The sequence below is a fragment of the Chiloscyllium punctatum genome, chromosome 7 (assembly GCF_047496795.1).
Source record: "Chiloscyllium punctatum isolate Juve2018m chromosome 7, sChiPun1.3, whole genome shotgun sequence".
Taxonomy (NCBI): Eukaryota; Metazoa; Chordata; class Chondrichthyes; order Orectolobiformes; family Hemiscylliidae; genus Chiloscyllium; species Chiloscyllium punctatum.
This window is the reverse complement of record NC_092745.1, coordinates 121,686,885-121,710,830: the sequence shown is the minus strand read 5'-3', so window position 1 is coordinate 121,710,830 and position 23,946 is coordinate 121,686,885. Positions and strand designations below refer to the sequence as shown.

General features: G+C 44.0%; 1 pseudogene; it reads right to left on the bottom strand.

Annotated features, from left to right (window-relative positions):
* Nucleotides 1–2,416: 2,416 nt before the first annotated feature.
* Nucleotides 2,417–23,946, bottom strand: part of LOC140479371 (calcium-activated chloride channel regulator 3A-1-like) — a 92,361-nt pseudogene continuing 70,831 nt past the window's right edge.

The following is a 23,946-nucleotide window of genomic DNA, read 5'->3' as shown; positions in this document are numbered from 1 at the left end:
AAGGCCAACGCCTCCCAATCTGTTTACTTGGTCTTCAGTAGCAAATTTGGTACATTTACCTTACAAGCTCGTTTCAAACAAAAAACAGAACAAAATAACTTCTTGAAGTGACAGCATTGTCACGCGTGTGAGTGTATGTAAGGTTGGGTATGTTACGATTACAGTTCAGATAATGTGAGAAATAAATGGTCATCTGTTCTTTTGATTTAATCTAATAAGGTTCCATGTATGTGTTTTGAAGTTAGAAAGAGATGAAACACTGTATCTCTGAAGTTCCTTTATTGGTCAGTGTATTGAGTACAGGAGTTTGGAGGCCATTTTATGGCTTTACAGGACATTGGTGAGGCCACTGTTGGAATATTGCATGCAGTTCTGGTCTCCATCCTATCGGAAAGATGTTGTGAAACTTGAAAGAGTTCAGAAAAGATTTACAAGGATGTTGCCAGAGTTGGAGGATTTGAGCTGTAGAGAGAGATTGAATAGGCTCGGGCTTTTTCCCTGGATTGTCAAAGGCTTAGGGATGACCTTATAGAGGTTTATAAAATCATGCGGGGCATGGTTAGGATTAATAGACAAAGTCTTTTCCCTGGGATGGGGGAGTCCAGAACTAGAGGGTATAGGTTTAGGGGGAGAGGGGAAACATATAAAAGAGACCTAAGAGGCAACTTTTTCACTCAGAGGGTGATACGTGTATGGAATGAGCTGCTAGAAGAAGTGGTGGAGCCGAGTACAATTGCAACATGTAAAAGTCATCTGGATGGTATATGAATAGGAAGGGTTTGGAGGGATATGGGACAGGTGCTGACAGGTGGGGCTAGATTGGGTTGGGACATCTGGTTGGCATGGACGAGTTGGACCGAAGGGTCTGTTTCCGTGCGTTACATCTCTATGACGCTATGACTCTATGACGCTAAGTTGCAATCTGCCAAGAGGTGAGAAAAGGGAGAAATTCTCCCACATCTCTCCCCATCTTGAACACTAAACATAATTATTTCACAGGACTCCTATCATTCCCAAATTCCTAACTCATCCACAATACCTCCACCTTTGCTGTCAGGTCATCAGTGATGTTTAACCTTGTTTTCTGGCTCAGCCAATCAGAATCCCTTTCTTGCTGCTCTTCTCTTTTCTTCCCTTATACATTTCCTCACCATCTCACCGACTGGACGGTCAACCAGCTAAGCAAGAAACAAAAAATTGTGGAATTCTGAAACAGAAAGAGGAATTGCTGGAGAACTCAGCAGGTCTGGCAGCATCTGTGGAGTGAGAAAAACAGAGTTAATGTTTCAGGTCCAGCGACACTTGGTCAGATTCTGAAATACAAGTTCTGTTTCTGTCTCCACAGATGCTGCCAGACCTGCTGAAGTTCTCCAGCAATTCCTGTTTTAGTGTCAATCATCTAATCCCTCCATTCATGGTTGAACTTCCCTTTTGATGCATATTTCCATTTGAGATCCTTGTTGATATTCTTATATTAAAGGAGCCAATTGGATGTATGTTGTTGATGATAGTAGTGTGGAAGTTGAATGGTATTGTTGTTTTCAGAAAACTTTCTCTGTGAGAATCGACTTCAAATAGTAATGTTGCCCCAGGGCCATTTTTCATGAATTTCTAATTAATGGTGTCAACCTCTCCAAGAGAACACTATTCTAATTACACGATATATTGGTTTTTTTACAAAGCAAAAGAGCATAATAATATTTTTAACATCAATTACATGGAATGGAAGAGCACTCAGAATTGCCCAAGTTCCAAAAAAAAAATGCAAAGATGGGTGGGAACCAAAGCTTATGTCCCCTGGGCTGTATCTGTCATACCGTTTCAGTTTAAACAGAGAAACACAGAAAATAGAAGCAGGAGTTGACCATTCATCCCTTCCAGTGTACTCCACTGTTCAATGTGATCATGGCAAAAACATCCAACTTAGTACCTGGTTCCCGCTTTCTCTCCATACCCTTTAGCCATGAGAACCATATCCGACTCCTTGGAAACATTCAATGTTTTGTTCAAACCACTTTCTTTGGCACAGAGTTCCACAGGCTGACCATGCTCTGGGTGAAGGAATTTCTCTTTATACCAGTCCTAAAAGGCCCACCCTGTTTCTCTGGACTGTGACCCTGGTTCTGGACTCCCTAGTTGTCAGGAACATCCTTCCTGCATTTATCCATGCAGTTTCCTATCTCTTCCAAGCCAATAATGAGGAAAGGTGCACCACAACATTGGTAGAAAAGCTGTGAAATCCCTGGAAAATAGCATGAATATTGGAGATATACCATGGACATTCATGGACTAGAACCCCTCAGCACCAAATCTTGATATAATACAGTGTAATCTGAGTGTTTGAATAATTAGACTAATTAATTGCATGCTGCCTGCTCATTCCTCCAGTAAGGACATTCAACATCACACAGAAGTTCTATTTTTGCATTTTTTTCTGAACCAGGTAATCAATGATCAAATACTCCAGGATTGCAACAACTATCAGAATCCAAATGACCTCCAATAAACTACTGCATTTTGGGTGCTCAAGCAGAGATGCAATTACAAACCTTGGCCACATTAGACATTTCGGATGATTGATCCTTTTTATCGTAGGCACAGAGGGAGAAGTAGAGTGTTGTCCTGGTTTTCAGTTCCATGTTTTTGGGAACAAATGTGAATGTTTCCTTTGAGCCAAATGGACATGGATTCAAGTTGGTGAGGTTAACCAGGGCAGCTGCTGTGAAATTGTCCCGTAGGTGGATGGGGTGGTCACTCATTCTCATCTCATAGCGGGACGCTATGAAAAGGAGAAATAGAAGAAGAGAGAAAAGAAACTAATGTGTTCACATCTAAACATAACAACGATGACTTTCTAAACTGAGGTAAACAGTGGAACTTTCTAAACAGTGGAATACCATCCATGGGGAGCTTTACCATTCATTGGAAAACAACACATTGTTACATCATAACACAAACATCACAATTTATTGATCAAAGTGGAATACAAGCAATCAATGAATCATCATAGAATCCCTACATTGTGGAAAAAGGCCCGTCAGCCCAGCAAGCCCACACTGACCCTCCGAAAAGTATCCCACCCAGACCCATTCCTCTGTATTTACTACTATCTAATGCACCTAACCCACCCTGAACATAATTGGCAAATTAGCATGGCCAATTCACCTTTACAGCAAATCTTTGGCTTGTGGGAGGAAACCAGAGCACTCAGGCGAAACCCGTACAGGCACGGAGAACGCGCAGACTCCACACAGACACTTGGCCAAGGCTGGAGTCAAACCCGGGTCCCAGGCACTGTGAGGCAGCAGTGTTTACCACTGAACTACTGTGCCACATCTAAATTCACAGTTTCACTAAGACTTGGTTTGGTTTCTCTCTTCCTCTGGTGGGTGCATTTCATCTGTTTAAAATATCTCCACTGTTAATCAGCATTCACCAACGATCTATTTAATTCAGTCCCACAAAGAAAATATCCATACAAATAACCAATGTTTAGCAACAATTACCTGCTCCCTCACCATAGTCCTCTACTGGTGCAGTCCATTCCAACACAACTTTATTTTGAGCTAATGTTGCTTGAAGGTCTGTGATTTTACATGGTGGAATGTCAACATTGAGGGTCCCTTCAGCAACTGAAATGGCTCCTCCTGACTTGACCCTGTTGAAATCTCCTATGACAGCCTCAAGATCATCCAAATTGACTGAAGGTTTTGGTGGATTTATTTTAATTTTGCCTGCATGATGAGGAAGACACATATCTTAATTAGACCCAGACCACACAGACTTAATGAGCATGACCGTTTCATGAAAAGTCTTGATCTGCAGGATTTGCCTCCAATTTCCCACAGGACATGTTTCTGGCCTTGGCTACATGGTGTGAGGGAATAGGTGGGCAGAAACTCATACAAACACAGAGAATGTGGGAGATACACAGGAACTCTTGCAGTATCGGTGGAGAGAGAAACAGAATTAATGTTTCGAGTCTGATATCAGACATGAAACATAACTCTTTTTCTGTCTCCACAGATGTGACCAGACCGGCTGTATTTCACCTGCACTTTGGCTTTTAATTCCAAAGCTTTATAACCTACTCTGTGAAGAAATTTTGCTTCAACCTTTTCCTAAATGGCCAATAACCCAATCCTGAGCTAATGATCTGTACTTGTAGATTCTCTGACCAGGGGAATCATCTCCCCTGCACCAACACTATCAAGCAGCATGATCTGATGTGTGGTTAACCCCAGTACAGTTAAACTGACATTTCTCTTTCCAGAGCAGCTTCCTGACCTACAGAGTGATTCTGGTATTTTCTGGTTTTATTTCTGCCTCTTGCTTCAATTTGAATTTCTCCTCTTTGAGTTAATTTCTTTTTGTTCAAACTGTTGTTTCTCTCTGCCCATGAGTTTGCTCTTTTTATCATCTTGTTTTATTCTGAGTCTCTTGCCAAACAGTTTTGTTCAAACTCTCTTCTCTCCTCTGGTTTTGGTCTGAAATTTAGTAATGATTAATGTTTTGCTGATTGGGCTTAAAGGTGTGACCACCTCCTTGGAAAAGGAACAAACACATGAACGTCATGCATTGTTCTGTGGGGCAAATGCAGCATGAGGAAAAGGTTTTCATAATGCAGTAAATGTTTAGGTGGATTGTATTGTTTAAGAACCTTTAAACAAATATGACACCTAAGATGTTGTAATGAAAGGTGTGTAATTTATATATCTATTCTATGTTTGTATATACACATATATAATAACGTTAATACTCGTTTAGATGGACAGAACTTGAGTAATGGGAGAAAAAAAGCAGATTGGATGTATGGATAGGCAAGTAATGCGACAGCTTTATTGAACTTTAGTCAGGCTGCCCTTCGAATATTGTGTACAGCTCTGGTCACCACATACCCGGAAGGATGTGGATGTTTTAGAGAGCATACAGAAAAGGTTTACCAGGACATTGTCTGGTATGGGAGATTTTAGCAATGAAAAAAGGTTGGATCGACTGGGTTTGTTTTCATTGGAATGCAAGAGGTTGAGGGGTGCCTTATAGAAGTTTGTGAGATTGTGAATGGCATGGAGAGAGTGGAAGTTTGAGGCTTTTTCCCAGGGTAGTAGGGGATAAGTACGAGGTTTATGGTGTGGGGTGGGGGGAAGTTTAAAACAGATGTGTGAAGCAAGTCTTTCACACAAAAGGGTGGTGAGTGCCTGCAACGGAATACCAGGGGAGATGGTGGAAGCAGACACAGGAGCAGCATTTAAAAAGCACCTGGACAAATACATAAATAGGAAGGGAATAGAGGAATATGAATCCTGTAGGTGACAACAGTTTTAGTATGTCAGGGTGAGATGTGTCGGTGCAGGCTTGGAGGACAGAAGGGCCTGGACCTGTGCTGTATTGTTCATTGTTCTTCTGTTTCTCATCTTGTATCTGGCACAAGAATTCCAAATCAAGGAGATTTCAATATTTATATCACATCAGGGGAGACTGCCAGTTGGTTGGCAAGTGGTCTCTAATTAGTAGAGGCATCGCCATGGAAAATATATTCATTAATATTGATTGACAGCTAACAGTCAAATCTGTTAAATTTTTAACCAAGTGGGTTGTTTCTGACTGGTCAGGCTCTGAGAAATTAACCAATGGCCGACTGTCACCTACTTGTTGAGTTGCAGTAGGAGCAGAGCATGTACATGTAATTTCTGTCTGTCAAAGGCCTGGTGTGTTATTACATGGAACTTCCAGTCCACACAAGGGCACCAGTCTGCGAGCCTGATGGACCACCTTAAACCGATTGTCGGCATAATTCCTCACACTCTTATCCAGCAAATGTAGTCCAATTGCAAACTCACATCTGATGTCAGACACTGTGTTTTTGGTTTGATGTCAGTATCTTTCTGTTGGTGAACACCATTTGTGTTATTACTGCACAGTAAGAAAGGGAAACAGACTTGTCTCGTGGGCCCATCAGCTTCAATAGAGTTAGGGTTAGATCAGTTAGGTTTAATTTTGAATGTATGAAGAACTTACAGTGATGTGTGTCCAAGGATCAACACATAATTATCCAATGGAATAATTTAGGTCGCATTATGAAATTATTTTACATTGAGTTAGAGTTACTGGTGGGAATTTGAGGAGGCAACAGCAATCTCAACTATTGGCATAAGCATATGTGACCCCAGTACCACATCTTTTCAAGAATACTCAGTGTATCTTGCACAAATTGGGCATTTACCACGCTAGCCTTGGTCCAGGATGAAGTACCCTGAGAGGGGTGGGAAGGAGTGTGAGGATGGAGCTGCCAGCCAATCAGAGCGGAGTCGCTCCTCTTGATTCAGCAGTGCCAGGAGCTAGGTGGTGGCTGTTGCCGGTATGACACATAAACAAGGCTTTGAATAAACAATGAACCCAGGATGAAAGGTGAATGATGGTGGAAAAGGAGGAAGGATGGTAACTGGGTGGGGAGAGTTAGCAGAAAGTGTAGAAAGATTGGCTGTCAGTAGGCTATCCCCATCGTAACATTTAGCTCCTTGTTCAGATACCAAGTGATTTTGAAAGAGAGCCCGTCTCCAGATGCTTGAAAGTAAACCCATGAGGGTTTGCATGGTGACTTCCCCACGTGGTGGGTATTCTGTCCACCTTTCTGTTTAACACCAATGGTGGTGGGACATTGCCCTTGAGTGAACATCAAGGCCTCAAGAGCACCATTGAAATGCCATCCTGCCATGGATTTACCAGGCTGGAGGTGAGAAGGTGGTGGCAGAAAGTCCTCCTGGGGGAAGGCACAAGATTTTGACCATTGCGTTAAAACACAGTGAAGAACGACATGCAACAGTAGAAGGCAATCTTTTATCACAGTAAGGAAGGGGTCAGTAAACTCATTAGTGTTTATATTCCCATCCCCCATTGCCCAACACCATTATTTAGCTTTTCATGGACTGTAAAGGCTAGGAGAATCTTCTGCAATGAATGCTACATAAGTTTAGGCATTATGTAAAGTGGCATTCCTGCCACAGTAGAAAGCAAAACAGATAGCACCCAAAGGATGTGGAGAGATCACAACTCAGTGGTTTACCACAACATAAACCCATACCCCATTTGCGCATGAGAGTCATTGAGGTCCTACAGCACAGAGACAGGCCCTTTGGCCCAAACTGCTCCATGAGAACCAAAATGTTCATCCACGCCAACCTGCACTTGGCCCATATTTTTTCAAACCTTTCTTATCCATGTATTTGTCCCAATGCCCAACCACTTCTGCTGGCAGCTTATTCCATAGGCTTACCACCTTCTGTGTAAAAACTTTGCCCCACAGGTTCCTTTTATTCATCACCTCTAAATGTAAACTGATGCCCTCTAGTGCTCATTTCCCCAACCCTGGAAAAAAGACTGAATAAATTCACCCTAACTGTGCCTATAAGATCCCCTTTCAGTCTCATACACTCGAAAGAAAAAAGTCCTAGCTTGTCCAATCTCTCCCTATAACTCAGACCATTGAGTCCTGGCAACATCGTTGTAAACTTCTTCTGCACTCTTTCCAGTTTAATAACACTCTTCCTGTAGCAAGGTGATCAAAACTGAACACCAGACTCCAAGTGCTGACTCACTAGCATCCTGTACAGCTGCAATTTCCCAACGTCTATATTCAGTGCCCTCACCAATGAAGGCCAGTGTGCCAAAAGACTTCTTCACTACCCTGTCTACCTGTGACTCCACTTTCAGAGAACGTGCACCTGATTCCAAGGTCCCCCTGTTCCACTACACTCCTTAAGGCCCTACCATTCACAATGAAACTCCTACCTTGATTTGACTTCCCAAAATGCAAGACCTCACACTTATCTACATTGAGTCCATTTGCCATTTCTCGGCCCACTTCCCCCAATGATCAAGGTCCTGCTGCAGTATCTGATACCCTTCCTTACCATACATGATACTTCCTGTTTTAGTGTCATCTGCAAACTTACTCATCATTCCTGGGACATTTTCATCCGAATCACTGATATAGATAACAAGCAGCAATGGGGCCAGCACTGACCCCTGAGGCACTCGACTAATCACAGGCCTCCAGTCTGACAAGCATCCTTTCACTATAACCCTCTGCTTCCTACCATCAAGCCAGTTGTGTATCCAACTTGCCAGTTTCCACTTGATTCCATATGATAACCGACCAGTGCAGCCAACCATGTGGAACCTTTTCAAAGGCTTTACTGAAATCCATATAGACTACGTCTAATGCCCTGCCCTTGTCAACATTCCTGGTCACTTTATCAAAGAATTCTAACAAATTTGTGAGGCATGATCTCCCACACAAAAAGGCATGCTGACTTATCAAACCCTGTCTTTCCAAATGCAGGTACATCTTATCTCTCAGAACCTTCTCAAGTAACTTACCCATCACAGATGTTAAGCACACTGGTCTATAGTTCCCATGATTTTCTTTGCAGCCCTTCTTGAATAATGGCACTACCCTCCAGTCTTCTGGGACGTCGCCTGTGGCTAACGATGATGCAAAACTATCTGCCAGGGTCCCTGCAATTTCTTCTCCAGCCTCTTGCAATGTTCTTGGATATATCTGGTAAGGACCAGGAGACTTATCCATTTTCGTACATTCTAATCCATCCAACTTCTCCTCTACTGTGATATGAGTTGTCCCCAAGATGTGACCACTAACTTCCCCAAGTTCCCAAGTCTTCATGTCTTTCTGCATGGTAAACACAGAGGAGAAATATTCATTGAGGACTTCGCCCATCTCCTGAGGTTCTACACATACATGTCCACTTTGGTCTTCAATGGGCCCTGTTCTCTCTCTAGTTATTCTTTTTCCTTTCGTATGCTGAAATAACTTTTTTGGATTCACCTTAATTTTCTCAGCCAAGCTTATCTCATGCCCCCTTTTTGCCCTCCTCATTACCTTCTTCAGTAAACTCTTGGATCCACTATATACCTCCAGAGATTCCCTTGATCCCAGCTGCCTGTACCTGAGCCATACCTCCTCCTTTTTTCTGGTCAAAGCCTCAATATCTTTAGTCATCCAGGGTTCCTTATTCCTGTCAATCTTGCCTTTCACCCTTCCAGGAACGTGTAGACTTTGAAGTCTAGCTATCTCATTTTTAAAGGCCTCCCACATCCCAGAGATCCCTTTGCCTGGAAACAAACTACTTCAACCAACCCCTGTAAGCTCCTGTCTAATTCCATCAAAATTTGCCTTGCCTCAGTTTAGAAATTGAAACTGTCGACCAGTTTTGTTCCCCTCCACAACAATTTTAAAATTAATAGAACTATGGTCACTGGTCCCAAAGTGCTCCCCCACTGTCACTTCAGTCACCTGTCCTGCCCTATTTCCCAAGATAAGGTCAAGTTTTGCCCCTTCCGAGTATGACCCTCCATATACTGTTTGAGGAAATGTACTTTCCTGAACACACTTAACAAATTCCAACCCATCTAAGCCCTTAATGTTATGGCAGTCACAGTCTATGTTGGGAAAATTAAAATCCTCTACTATGACAAGCCTATTTCTCCTGCAAGTCTCCCCAGTCTCCCTGCATATTTGTTTCTCCAATTCCCATTGACTATTTGGGGGCCTATAGTACTACTGCAGTATTGTCACCACCCCCTTCTTATTTCTTAGCTCCACCCACAAAGCCTCACTGGATGATTCTTCAGTTATTTCATTTCTGATTACTACTGATGCCAAATATTGTTTACCATTTTCTGTGTATCCCGGTATGTAAAAGGAATGTCCTCCTGTTCGGATTGCTGTCTTTGCCTTCCCTTCCTTTCCCTGCACACTTACTTTAAAGTTGTATCTTCCAATTTCAGAATATTTTGAGAAATACGTTGTATAAATACCATCATTCTTGAAAGCATCAGCACCTAAAGGCAAGGAAAGGGTAAGTAGCTGCAGACTGAGTGAAGCTTGGAATAATTACACTGTATTTGGATTGGCACTGATATCACTGATGACAAGTGCAAAGTCAAATTGACCTGGGAATTCAAATTTCAAATCCCAATTGCTTTAATTGCTTTGTGAATTGTTATAAATGCAAAATATCATTTTTTTACATAATTTATTAATGCAAATGGAACTTTGGGAGTTAAAAATTGGTTTTGCGCTGATTCTCAGGCACTGTGTTTAGGATTCATGAGCTGCTCATTCCGAGCCTGGTGTAGATAGGAAACACATTAACCTTACCCTGCCATCTGATGTACATAGTGGGAACTACGTGTCCCCTGCACTGCTGACTGTCACTGTGTTTAAGAGTGTACTGAGCAGTGAAAAGATGCTGAAGCCAGCCTACTGTGGTGGAGGTGCAGAGGAGGAGAGACACTATGGATCTTGAGGGAATGGGGCCATGAGATCCTCAAGACCCATCCTCAGACAGGAGTAGGAGCAGGTAGCCAGGAAGGTTAATACCTATTGTCTGAATCTGAAGGATTCAGCAGGTTTTTTTTAATATATTCGCTCATGGGATGTGGGTGGAGGGGGTGGGGGTGGGGTGGGGTGTGTGCATGGTGGTGTGTCATAAAATGGGAAGGATTCTTTTCCCATGTTTGACCTGAAGCTATGAGAACTCATGGGATCCACACTCAATGTACTCAATGCCCATAATCCCTGCAAGCACTGCTTCAAATGTAGAAACAGTCAACAGGTCCATCAGGCTTAATGTGTGATACATTTTATATTCTGGAGGTTATAATTAGATATATGTACATAACAGACACTGACAGTATGAATATACATTTCACTTTATAGAGCCACATTATCAGTCTCACCCAGGCCATCATCAGAAAGTTCCTGTTCAGTTGTTGGTCCAGTTGGCCGTTCAATAATAACCGTCACGTTTGCAAACAGGACGGGTGAGAATCTCTGACTGACTTCTGCGTAAATTGTCCTACCACCAACCGAATCCTTTTCACTGATGTGCTCATCGACCGTGACCAGGGGAACTTTCTCATCTGCTGCTCGGGATGTCACTATGATACTTATATCCTGTTCGATGCCAGGATTCAGGATGCCATAATTCCAAGGACTTGCCTGGAATAAAAATATTTATTTTCAACAGCTGGATAAGTAAGAGCTTCTGCAACACCTGAATGCTTTCTCTAAATTCACCTGGAGAATATCTGCTCATTGCCCATTCCCAAGTGCCCTTGAGAAAGTGATTTGAACTGTTGTGCTCTAGCTAGGGTAGTGTTGCTACGTGAAGAAAGTACCAGGATTTTGACCCAGCGTTTATCAAGAAATAATGGAACAGTTCCAAATCAGGATGGCATTGACTTGAAAGGGAACTTGCAACTGAAGGAGTTCCTGCTGCCTTGGTCATTTTAAATGGCAGAGTTCTTGGATTTGGATGGAGGTATAGCCATGGTCTCGTTGAGTTGCTGTACTGTATCCTGCAGTTGTTCAATGCAGTCCAGGTATGTCCCAGATTTACTTGCTGTTTTGTGCCTTCTTTGTTGGTATGAGCTGGGAAACCTTTTACAAATGCCCTCAGTGTCACTTGTTGGGGGAGAGAAAAATAAATGGACATGGCACCCACTGTGATCAACACTGAGTTGTTTAGCACAGTGAATAGAGAGCCGAAAGGAACACAAGTTCAATAGGTGAATAATGAAAACCATCATAGAGGGAGTTCAGTGCAGGGAAGTATGAGATAATTCACTCCATCGCCAAGAAAGATTGATCCAAATAGTTGTGAGAATAGTAGTTGTGGGAATGATCTAGATGGATCACATTGTACTAATGGACAGCTACAAGAATGTTAGCCTTCATTTCAAGGGGCTGGAATATAATGGTGTGGATGTTATAATCCCAGCGGTGTAAAGCTCTGGGAATACTACATCTGCAGTATTACTTTCTCCCACCAGGAAAGATGGAATAGGTTCTGAAGAAGGGGCATTGGACTCTATTTCTCCCTCCACAGATGCTGCTAGGCCAGTTGAGTTTCCCAGCAATTTCAGTTTTTATTTCCAGCACAGATTCTTTATGATGTTCCTGTTGTGATGAGGAATTAAATAATGAGGAAATGTTTCATAGACTGAGGTGCTTTTGTTTGAACTATAGACGATTTAGAGTGATTTATTCCAAGTGTTCATGGTGATTAAAGAATTTTATTGCCTCCTTCGGGAACATCCAAACAAAATGAGGGATCAGCTGTAATGGTTAAAGCTAGGAAGCACACAAGAACTAATTGAAATTTAGAATTTTGGATATTTGCTGCTCAAATAAATATTTCAATACTGAGAACAATGAATATTGAAAGGCAAATATGTCAAGGGATTTGGAACCAAACTGAGTACATTGATTTAAGATACAAATCAGCCATGGTCTCACTGAATGACAGAAGTCATTTAGGGGACTGACTTGTCTTTCTTACATGACATTGAGGCACCATTGATCAAACTGTGTACTCAGGAAAATCAGAAATAAAAACATCAATCATACCCTGTCATTTCACCAGATCATGGATGATCTTCTATCTCAATGCCATTGACCTGCACTATTTCCATATCTCTTAATGACTTCAACATCTGGAAGTCTACCAATCTCTGCCTTGAGCATAGTCCCCAGCACTTTAGTGTGTTTAATACCCTTTATTCGAAAGTGTGTCAGCAAAATTGAGGTGAACTCAGAATTGTTTTCGCTTATGATGCCTCCATGGGTTCCCAAGGCTCTCAATGGCATTGAATGACTCTAATTCCCATGTCCTCACCAATGCATTGGAAGCTGAACAATGCAGAAGTGGTACATTTCAAATCGTAACGTAACTATTTTGGTTCACTCCATGTGTGCTGTGTACTCAACTGGCTAATGGCAGAGATCATGTGAAAGATTGCACTGTATAATTGTCGAAATAGAGGATGGTTAAGAGTAAACATGCTGCTGTCCAATGACTCTGCTGGAAAACATGATTAACAATGATACAATGTACACTGCAGAACATAAAGAATCAAAGGAGACATTTTGATCCCTTCCTGTGCAGTGCCAGGAATGTTCAGACTGGCCGTACGTGTTGTACTGTCAATCTTAAAGTCTCTGTTGTTGTACACATTTCCACTAGGGTCATATACAAACATTTCTGGTGTCTGCTTCTGCCATGTAATTACAAAAGAACGTGTGGTTCCCAATGGTCTTATCGACGAAAAGTGTTCTGTTCAACCAACTGTCTTCTTCAACCTTTGTTCCAGAGCTTTCAAGCTGGAACCAAAGAAATGGATCTATTGAATTTAATGTTAAGTTAACACACGGGTATTGAGAAAGTCATTATCTGAGGGAAAACAGACCTGAACTGACTGTTGACCAATGTCATCATTTCCTGATACTATTGAAGAGAAGGCATCGGTTAATCCAGTTGCATACACATTATCAGTGGCTGCAAACTATCGACCTCCTAGAGAATGGAGAGGGTAAGAAAGTTATAAACATGGATCAAATACATGGTCAATGGGCAATGCCAATTGAAACTGAAGTGAAGAAGGAGGTCAGGGCTTTCTGCAATGTGACAGTAACTGCCCAATGTCAAATTGTTTGGAGTAAAACATTGAACACGATAACATCGATTTTAATCCTGTCTGATTAGCTGGAACAATGTGTGGTTGAGGGAAGAAGAACTAAAATGGCAGTGGTAGCCATTATGTTCCCATTACCTGCAATATTAACAGTTAGCTTGGAGAATCAACTCTGATCGATTAGAAATATGGACATGTCCGTGACTTTTATTGTACATCAAAGTTGTGTGACATCACTTTAAATAAATAAATTGACTTGGCTAATTTCCTGTTAGTGGACAGTGCCAGGAGTAAAGTCCCACCAACTTCCCCTGTCGGAGTCTGCCCAGTAATTGGAATGTTTTCGACTGAAATTCCTTTGTCCAGTATTTTCACTGAGGGCCCACCCAGTTCATTTTAAACCTGTTAACCCTTCCACCACAATAAAAGTTGGGAGCAGAACTTGAAACAAAAAGGCTTGAAGTTATGTTTCTCTCCCAAGAATTCATGAGAAACTCTTTGTGTTCTTATTACCTGTCAGTGTTGACATCTGTTCCAGCTCTGCAGCTGCATCTGGTCCTAATGCTATCGTGTGGATAACTGCACCACTTTGTTCCACCTCCGAGAAACAACTGCTTATCCCACTGTCCTCCCCATCAGTCAGCAAAACACCTTCATCACCATTTGTAGCACCGTCATCACCACCAAGTACCTGCAAAGCCGTTAAGTTATTGTCAACGTGGGAAAACTGAAAAGTAAAATGAGTTACTAAAGTTTGCTGAAGCATTTCAGTTTCTACCTGAAAACCAGTCTGGACTCCTGCGCAGATATTTGTCTCCCCATTAGCTGTTGTAGGTAGCAATTGGACAAGTTGATTCCTCACACCTTCATTGTCAATCACTTTCAAATGTGATGGGATAGTTTCAGCACTGTTAAAAGTGACGATTCCAACTTGTGATTTTGCTTCAATGATCTGAAGTAAGAATATCTCGGCTGCTTGTTGGAGTCTGTTAATACGATTCTCCTATCGAATTAAAAAAAGACAATGTAACATGCAGCTCACTGCCATTTAGCTGATTTGTTTATCATTACATTTAAAGTAATATTGATAAAAATTAATTTAAAGTTAGTATTAAGCATTCTGCTTTGCCGGAGATGGTGTGTAAAATTTTTTTGATGATTGTTTTGGCTGCATTAATTCAAGCAAATGTTTCCTTTTTACAGATGGGATGTGGGTGTCATTGGTAACAGCAGTATTTATTGCCCATCTCTAATTGCCTTTGAACTGACTGATTTGCTGGGCATTTCAAGGGTAGTTAAAGTCAACGACAGTCTCTGAGACTGGAGTCACATCTGCATCAGATAACATTGGCAGATTTCCTTTCTGAAAGGCCATTAGTTTGTTATTTACAATAATGATTGCCATTTGTCCAACTGGCCAGCATCTTATGCCCATCCGTAGTTGCCCATGAGAAGGTGGTGTTGAGCTACCTTCATGAACTGCTGCAGTCCACATGCTGTGGCTTGACCCACAACGCCTTTAAGGAGGGAATTCCACGCATTTTACTGAACAATAGTGAAGGGACAGGAATATATGTCCAAGTCAGCATGGTCAATGATTTCGAGGGAACCATGAACGCGTTGGTATTCCCGTGTCTCTGCTGCCCTTGTCCTTCTAGAAGGAAGTGGTCATGGGTTTGGAAGGTGCTGCCTGAGGATCTTTGATGAATTTCCGCAGTGCATCTTGTAGACAGTACGCAATGCTTCTGCTGAACATTGATGGTGGATGGAGTGGATGTTGTGGATGTGATGCCAATCAAATCAGCTGCTTTGTCCTTGATGGTGTCAAGCTGCTTGAGTGTTGTCAGAGCTGAACTCCTCTAGGCAAGTGGAGAGTATTCCATCACACACCTGTCTTGTGCCTTGCAGGTGGGGTCAGGAGCATATCTGGACAATTGTCAGATAGATACCAGTTTTTAACTGTACTGGAAGAGTGTCAAGTTCTGGAGCACAAGTCTTCTGTACAACTGTTGGAATGTGGTCAGGGCCCGTAGTCTTTGCAATATCCAATGTTTCCAAACATTTCTTGATCTCACATGGAGTGAATCAAACTAGCTGAAGACTGGTATCTATGATACTGGGGACCACTGGAGGAGATCCAGATGAAACTTGGTATTTGTAGATGAAGGTTGTTGCAAATGCTTCAGCCTTAACTTTCACACTGTGTTGGATTCTTCCATCATTGAGGATGGGGATATTTGCCGATCTGTTCAAAGTCTGTCTCATTTAGCACAGTGTTAGTACTGCACAACACAATGGAGGATGTTCTCAGTGTGAAGGTGGGACTTCATCTCCACAAGGATTATGCAGTGGTCGCTCTTATTGATACTGTCATGGACAGATGCATCTGCAGACAGCAGATTGGTAAGGATGAGGTCAGGTACATTGATTCCCTTGTCGCCTGCTGCAGATCCAGTCTGGCAGCTTTAGGACCTTACCAGTTCGATCAGTAGTACTGCTGCTGAGCCCTCCTTGATGGTGGACATTGAAATGCCTCGCCCAAAGTACATTTTGTGTCCTCGCCTTCCTCAGAACTTCCTCGAATGTTTGTTCAACATGGAGGAGTATCAATTCAATAGCTGAGGGAGGACATACATGGAGATGCACTGCATGGAAACGGACCCTTTGGTCCAACCCATCCATGCCAACCAGATTTCCAAGCTTAATCTCGTCCCATTTGCCAGCACTTGGCCCATATCACTTCCTAAACCCTTCCTATTTATGTACCCATCCAGGTGCCTTAAATCACTTCCTCTGGCAGCTCATTCCATACACACACCATACTCTGTGTGAAAAAGTTGTCCCTTTTGTCCCTTTTAAATCTTTTCCCTCTCTCGCTAAACTTAACTCCTCCAGTTCTGGACTCCCCCAACCCAGGGAAAAGACCTTATCTATTTACCTTACCCATCCCCCTCATGATGTTATAAACCTCCAAAAGATCACACCTCAGACTCTGATGTTCCAGAGAAAACAACCGCAGCCTATTCAGCCTCTCCCTACAACCCCCTGACTCCCACAACTACCTGAATTACACCTCCTTCCACCCTGCCTCCTGCGAAAATGCTATTCCCTTATCCCAATTCCTCCGCCTCTGCTGCATCTGCTCCTTGGAGGACCAGTTCCACCACAGAACACACCAGATGGCCTCCTTCTTTAAAGACTGCAATTTCGCCTCCCAGGTGGTTAAAGATGCCCTCCAATGCATTTCATCCACATCCCGCGCATCCCCCCCTTGAACCCCACCCCTCCAACTGCAACAAGGACAGAACCCCCCTCCAGGGCCTCCTCTTCCAGCCCACCAACCTTCATATACATCATATCATCCGCCGACATTTCCACCAGCTACAAATGGACCCCACCACCAGAGATATATTTCCTTCCTCACTACTATCTGCTTTCCACAAAGACCATTCCCTCCGTGATTATCTGGTTAGGTCCAGCCCCCTAACAGCCCACCCTCCTCGCTCGGCATCTTCCCCTGCCACTGCAGGAATTGCAAAACCTGTGCCCACTCCTCCCCCCTCACCTCCATCCAATGCCCCAAAGGAGCCTTCCAAATCCATCAAAGTTTCACCTGCACCTCCACACGTGTTATTTAATGTATACTTTGCTCCCGATGTTGTCTCCTCTACATTGGGGCGACTGGCCGCCTACTCACAAAGCGCTTCAGAGAAGATCTCCGGGACACCTGCACCAATCATTCCCACCGCCCTGTGGCCGAACATTTCAACTCCCTCTCCCACTCCGACAAGGACATGCAGGTCCTGAGGCTCCTCCGTCGCCACTCCCTCACCACCCAATTCCAGGCGGAAGAACGCCTCATCTTCCACATCGGAACCCTTCAACCCCACGGCATCAATGTGGGCTTCACCAGCTTCCTCAATTCCCCTCCCCCTCACTTTACCCCAGTTCCAAACTTGCAGCTCAGCACTGTCCTCTTGACCTGTCCCATTTGTCAATCTGCTTTCCCACCTATCCACTCCACCTTCCTCTCTGACTTATCACCTTCACCCCCACCTCCAACCACCTATTGCACTCTCAGCTACCTTCCCCCAGCCCCAGCCCCACCCTCCTCCCATTTATCTCTTCCACAATCGAGGTGCCCAACCTCATTCCTCATGAAGGGCTTTTGCCCAAAAAGTCGATTTTTCTGTTCCTCAGATGCTGCTTGACCTGCTGTGCTTTTCCAACACCACACTCTCGACTGCTATAACTCTAGCATGTTGGATGGATCGGTTTTTGCCCAATGTTTGCAGGAGAGTTTCATGACACAATATGTCGAAGGGCCGACAAGAGGGGAGTCCACACTGGATCTGGTGCTTGGTAATGATCTAGTGATAGGTGAGCACTTTGGACAGAGTGACTATAATTCAATTAAGTTTAGTTTAGTGATGGAAATGGATAGGTACATGCCACAGGGCAAGAGTTATTGATGAGGAAAGGGGAATTATAATAGAATTAGGCAATACTTAGGAGGCATGGAATCGGGCAGCAAAATGCTGGAGTTGGGACATTGTAGAGCTGGTTTAACAAACAGATATTGCATGTCTTTGAGAGGTATGTCCCTGTCAGGTAAGGAGGATGTGATCAAGTAAGGGAACCATGATTTATTAAAGAAATCGTATCTCTTGTTAAGTGGAAGAGGGAGGCTTATGTGAAGTTGAGGCAAGATGGTTCAGATGAGGCGATGGAGAGTTACAGATTAGCTAGGAAGGATTTAAAGAGAGAGTTAAGAAGAGCAAGGAGGGGACATGAGCAGTCTTTAGCAAATAGAATAAAGGAGAACCCGAAATGTTTCTGTAGATATGTGAGGAATAAAAGGATGACTAGGGCAGGAATACAGCCTGTCAAAGACAGAAGTGGGATTTTGTGCCTGGACCCTGTGAAGAGTGGAGAGATGCTAAATGAATAATTCTCATCTGTTTTCAATCAGGAAAAGGAGAATATTGTAGGGCAGAAGACAGAGAAATGGGCTATTAGACTTGAAAGGATTGAGGTTAGTAAGGAGGAGGTGTTATCAATTTTAGAAGATGTGAAAGTAGATAGTCTCCTGGCTGGATGGGATTTATCCAAGGATTCTCTGGGAAGCTAGGGAAGAGATTGCAGAATCTTTGGCCTTGATCTTTGAGTTGTCGTTGTCTGCAGATTTAGTACCAAAGGACTGAAGGATTGCAAATGTTGTGCCCTTGTTCAAGAAGGGCAGCAGAGATGACCCAGGTAATTATAGACCAGTGAGCCTTATGTCTGTTGTAGGAAAAGTTTTGTAAAGGAATTTAAGAGATAGGATTTATAATCATCTAACAAGCAACTATTTGATTGGAAAGTAATTAACATGGATTAGGCAGGGCAGGCCATGTCTCACAAACCACATTGATTTCTTTGACAAGGTGACCAAGCATGTGGATGAGGGTAGGGCACTTGACGTGGTGCACATGGACTTCAGTAAAGCCTTTGATAAGGTAGGCTATTGGAGAAAATGTGGAGGCACAGGATTGAAGGTGATTTAGCAGTTTGGATGAGAAACTGGCTTTCTGTATGAAGGCAATGAGTGGTAGTTGATGGAAAATATTCAGCCTAGAATTCAATTACTAGTGGTGTGCCGGAAGGATCTGTTTTGGGACCACTGCTGTTTGTCATTTTTATAAATGACTTAGACGCAGGCATAGGTGGATGGATAAGTAAGTTTACAGATGATACTAAAGTCGGTGGAGTAGTGGACAGTGAGGAAGAATGTTGCAGGTTGCAGGGAGACTTGGATAAACTGCAAAATTGGGCTGAGAGGTGGAAAATGGAGTTTAATGCAGATAAATGTGAGGTGATTCACTTTGGGAAGAATAACAATAAAACAAAATACTGGGTCAATGTAAAGATTCTTGGTAGTGTGAGTGTGCAGAAGGATCTTGGTGTCCATGTACATAAATCCCTGAAAGTTGCCACCCAGGTTGATAGTGCTGTAAGAAGGCACACGGACTGTTAGATTTTATTGGTAGAAGGATTGAGTTGCAGAGCCATGATGTCATGCTGTAACTGTACAAAATGATAGTGCAGCATCACTTGGAGTATTGTGTGCAGTTCTGGTCCCCACATACCAGGAAGGATGTGGAAGCATTGGAGAAGGTGCAGAGAAGATTTTCCAGGATGTTTCCTGGTCGGGAGCGAAGGTCTTATGAGGAAAGGCTGAGGGACTTGGGTCAGTTCTCACTGGAAAGAAGAATCTAAATTAAACTGGTGCTGGAAAAGCACAGCAGTTCAGGCAGCATCCGAGGAGCAGGAAAATCGATGTTTCGGGCAAAAGCCTTTCATCAGGAATAGAGGCAGAGTGCCTGCAGGGTGGAGAGATAAATGAGAGGAGGGTGGGGGTGGGGAGAAGTTAGCAAAGAGTACAATGAGTGAATGGGGGTGGGGATAAAGGTGATAGGTCAGAGAGGAGGGTGGAGTGGACAGGTGGAAGGGAAGATAGGCAGATAGGACAGGTCATGGGGATGGTGCTGAGCTGGAAGTTTGGAGCTGGGGTAAGGTGGGGGAAGGGGAAATGAGGAAACTGGTGAAGTCCACATTGATGCCCTGGGGTTGAAGTGTTCCAAGGTGTAAGATGAGGTGTTCTTCCTCCAGGCGTTGGGTGGTGAGGGAGCGGTGGTGAAGGAGACCCAGGACCTCCATGTCCTTGGCTGAGTGGGAGGGGGAGTTGAAATGTTGGGCCACAGGGCGGTGTGGTTGATTGGTGCGGGTGTCCCAGAGATGTTCCCTAAAGCGCTCTGCTAGGAGGCGTCCAGTCTCCCTAATGTAGAGGAGACCGCATCGGGAGCAACAAATACGATAAATGATATTGGTGGATGTGCAGGTAAAACATTGATGGATGTGGAAGGCTCCTTTGGGGCCTTGGATGGAGGTGAGGGAGGAGGTGTGGGCGCAGGTTTTGCAATTCCTGCGGTGGCACGGGAAGTTGCCAGGATGGGAGAGTGGGTTGTTGGGGGGCATGACCTGACCAGGTAGTCACGGAGGGAATGGTCTTTGCGGAAGGTGGAAAGGGGTGGGGAGGGAAATGTATCCCTGGTGGTGGGGTCTGTTTGGAGGTGGCGGAAATGTCGGCGGATGATTTGGTTTCTGCGAAGGTTGGTAGAGTGGAAGGTGAGCACCAGGGGTGTTCTGTCCTTGTTACGGTTGGAGGGGTGGGGTCTGAGGGCGGAGATGTGAGATGTGGATGAGATGCGTTGGAGGGCATCTTTAACTACATGGGAAGGGAAATTGCGGTCTCTAAAGAAGGAGGCCATCTGGTGTGTTCTGTGGTGGAACTGGTCTTCCTGGGAGCAGATATGGCAGAGGTGGAGGAATTGGGAATACGGGATGGCATTTTTGCAGGAGGTAGGGTGGGAAGAGGTGTAATTCAGGGAGCTGTGGGAGTCGGTGGGTTTGTAAAAAATGTTGGTGTCAAGTTGGTCATCATTAATGGAGATGGAGAGGTCCAGGAAGGGGAGGGAGGTGTCAGAGATTGACCAGGTAAATTTAAGGTCAGGGTGGAATGCATTGGTGAAGTTGATGAATTGCTCAACCTCCTCGCGGGAGCACGAGGTGGCGCCAATGCAGTCATCAGTGTAGGGGAGGAAGAGGTGGGGAGTGGTAATTACAGAAGATCGACTGCTCTACGTAGCCAACAAGAGACAGGCATAGCTGGGGCCCATACGGGTGCCCATGGCTACCCCTTTGGTCTGGAGGAAGTGGGAGGATTCGAAGGAGAAATTGGACGCCTACTAGCAGAGAGCTTTAGGGAACATCTCCGGGACACCCACACCAATCAACCCCACTGCCCTGTGGCCCAACATTTCAACTCCCCCTCCCACTCTGCCGAGGACATGGAGGTCCTGGGCCTCCTTCACTGCCGGTCCCTCACCACCCGACGCCTGGAGGAAGAATGCCTCATCTTACACCTTGGAACACTTCAACCCGAGGGCATCAATGTGGACTTCACCAGTTTCCTCATTTCCCCTTCCCCACCTCACCCCAGCTCCAAACTTCCAGCTCAGCACCGTCCCCATGACTTGTCCTACCTGCCTATCTTCCTTTCCACCTATCCACTCCACCCTCCTCCCTGACCTATCACCTCCATCCCCACCCCCATTCACCCATTGTACTCTATGCTACTTTCTCCCCACCCACCCCCTCCTCTCATTTATCTCTCCACCCTGCAGGCACTCTGCCTCTATTCCTGATGAAGGGCTTTTGCCCGAAACGTCGATTCTCTTGCTCCTTGGATGCTGCCTGAACTGCTGTGCTTTTCCAGCACCACTCTCATCTAGAATCTGGTTTCCAGCATCTGCAGCCTATTGGAAAGAAGAAGGCTAAGAGGAAATTTATTAGAGACATAAAAGATGATCAGAAGATTAGATCGGGTGGACAGTGAGAGTCTTTTTCCTAGGACGATGACATCTGCTTTTACAAGGGGTCGTAGCTGCAAGTTGAGAGGTGATAGATTGAAAACAGATGTCAGAGGCGGGTACTTTACTCAGAGAGTGGTAAGGGTGTGGAATGCCCTATCTGCCAATGTCGTTAACTCAGCCACATTAGGGGCATTTAAACAGTCCTTGGATAAGCACATGGATGATGATGATATAGTGTAAGGTGATGGGTTTAGATTAGTTTACATCGGTGCAACATCGAGGGCCAAAGGGCCTATTCTGCATTGTATTGTTCTATGTTCTATGTATGATTTCACGAGAATGGCTGTTATAGGCTGGTGCTTGACTAGTCTGTGAGACAGCTCTCCCAATTTTAGTACTAGCCCCAAATGCTAATGAGAAGGATTTTGCAGGGTAGACAGGACTGTTTCTGCTATTGTCTTTTCCACTGCCCAGGTCAATGCTAAGCAATCTGTCTGGTTTTGTTTCTTGTAATGATTAACACAAAGGAATGGCTTGCTAGGCCATTTCAGGCGGCAATTGAGAGTCAACCACACTGCTGTGAGTCTGGAGTCACATGTCAGCCAGCCGAGATGAGGATGATAAATTTCGTTCTTGAAGGACATCAGTGAACCAGATGGGTTTTTTCGCCAATTGACAATGACTTCATGGTCATCAGAAGATTCTTAATTCCAAACATTTTAATTGAATTCAGATTCCACTATCTGCCATGACAGGATTCGAAACCAGGTCCCCACAACATTGGCTGAGTTTCTGCATTAATAGTTGAACGATACTGGAGCTGTGCCATCATCTCCCCCTTGAGCCCAAGTCTCCACAATATTAGCATGGCTCTCTACATTACCAGGAGAAAGTGAGGACTGCAGATGTTTCAGATCAGAGTCGAGACTGTGGTACTGCAAAAGCACAGCAAGTCAGTCAGCATCCGAGCAGCAGGAGAATCTATGTTTTGGGCATCAGCCCTTCATCAGGAGTCTCTACATTGCCACCCTGACATTACTGCTATACCAATGCATGCTCTAAAATTCTAGAGTGTTCTGTCAAACTCTCGATATGTGCTTTGTAGATGACAGAGAGGATCTGGGAGTAAGGAGATGAGATACCCGTTTCAGACTATCCAGCTTCTGACCTCCTCTAACTTGCTGTGTGAAGCCACACAATAGCACAAATGTGGGTCTAAGTCAATACTTTCTGTGAAATAAACTTTACTATTGACCTTACCAAGGTCATGCTCCCAGAGACATCAAGGACTAAGCACAGCACACGGTGTTTGGCCTGTAGTAGCGTAAAGGTCGGTATCACTGAACCACTGTAGGGTGAGGGATTGTTTCTGAAATCCTCCGACTCGCTGATTACGTCCCAAGTGCTCCTGAAGTTGCACATTTTGTTTTGCATGTTCGGTGCGTCAGGATTGTGAGTCTTATCGTCACAGAATTCAGTCACCTGGATGTTTTTAAAAACAAGATGCAACAGGTTAAAGGGGCTGCAGATAGATTAGGGTGGGTATGGATTATTTTTACCTTCCATTCCCAGGAAGAATACTGTTGGAAATGGTCACCCACCCTTTGTGAAGACCACAGGATCGATATTACATTGAATCTCTCGGATATCACACAGATGTCTGACAAGAAGGAATCCACAATGTAAGTTTGCAACTACCCTCAGTGTTTAAAACTTATCCCTGATTTCTTGATGACATCATAATATGTATTTTAAACAAGAAAAGGACAGAACTGTTAAGTCCTTAAATGTTTCATGTTTGCTTCCTGCCCTTCCCCAGTCAATGGCATCTGACAAGGGAAAGACACCAAACTGTGCATCAATCTCATCAATCTCAAAGGCCCTGCTCTTTGAAAGAGGAAGCTGGAGATGTGGAAAAGGCAGGTCACTGCTGTCATCCATTGAAGAGGAGATGCCTCCAATCTGCAGTAAAATGGGGAAAGTGATGCTCAGGAATTAGGGGGATGGTAAGGTGACTCAGTGGTTAACACTGCTG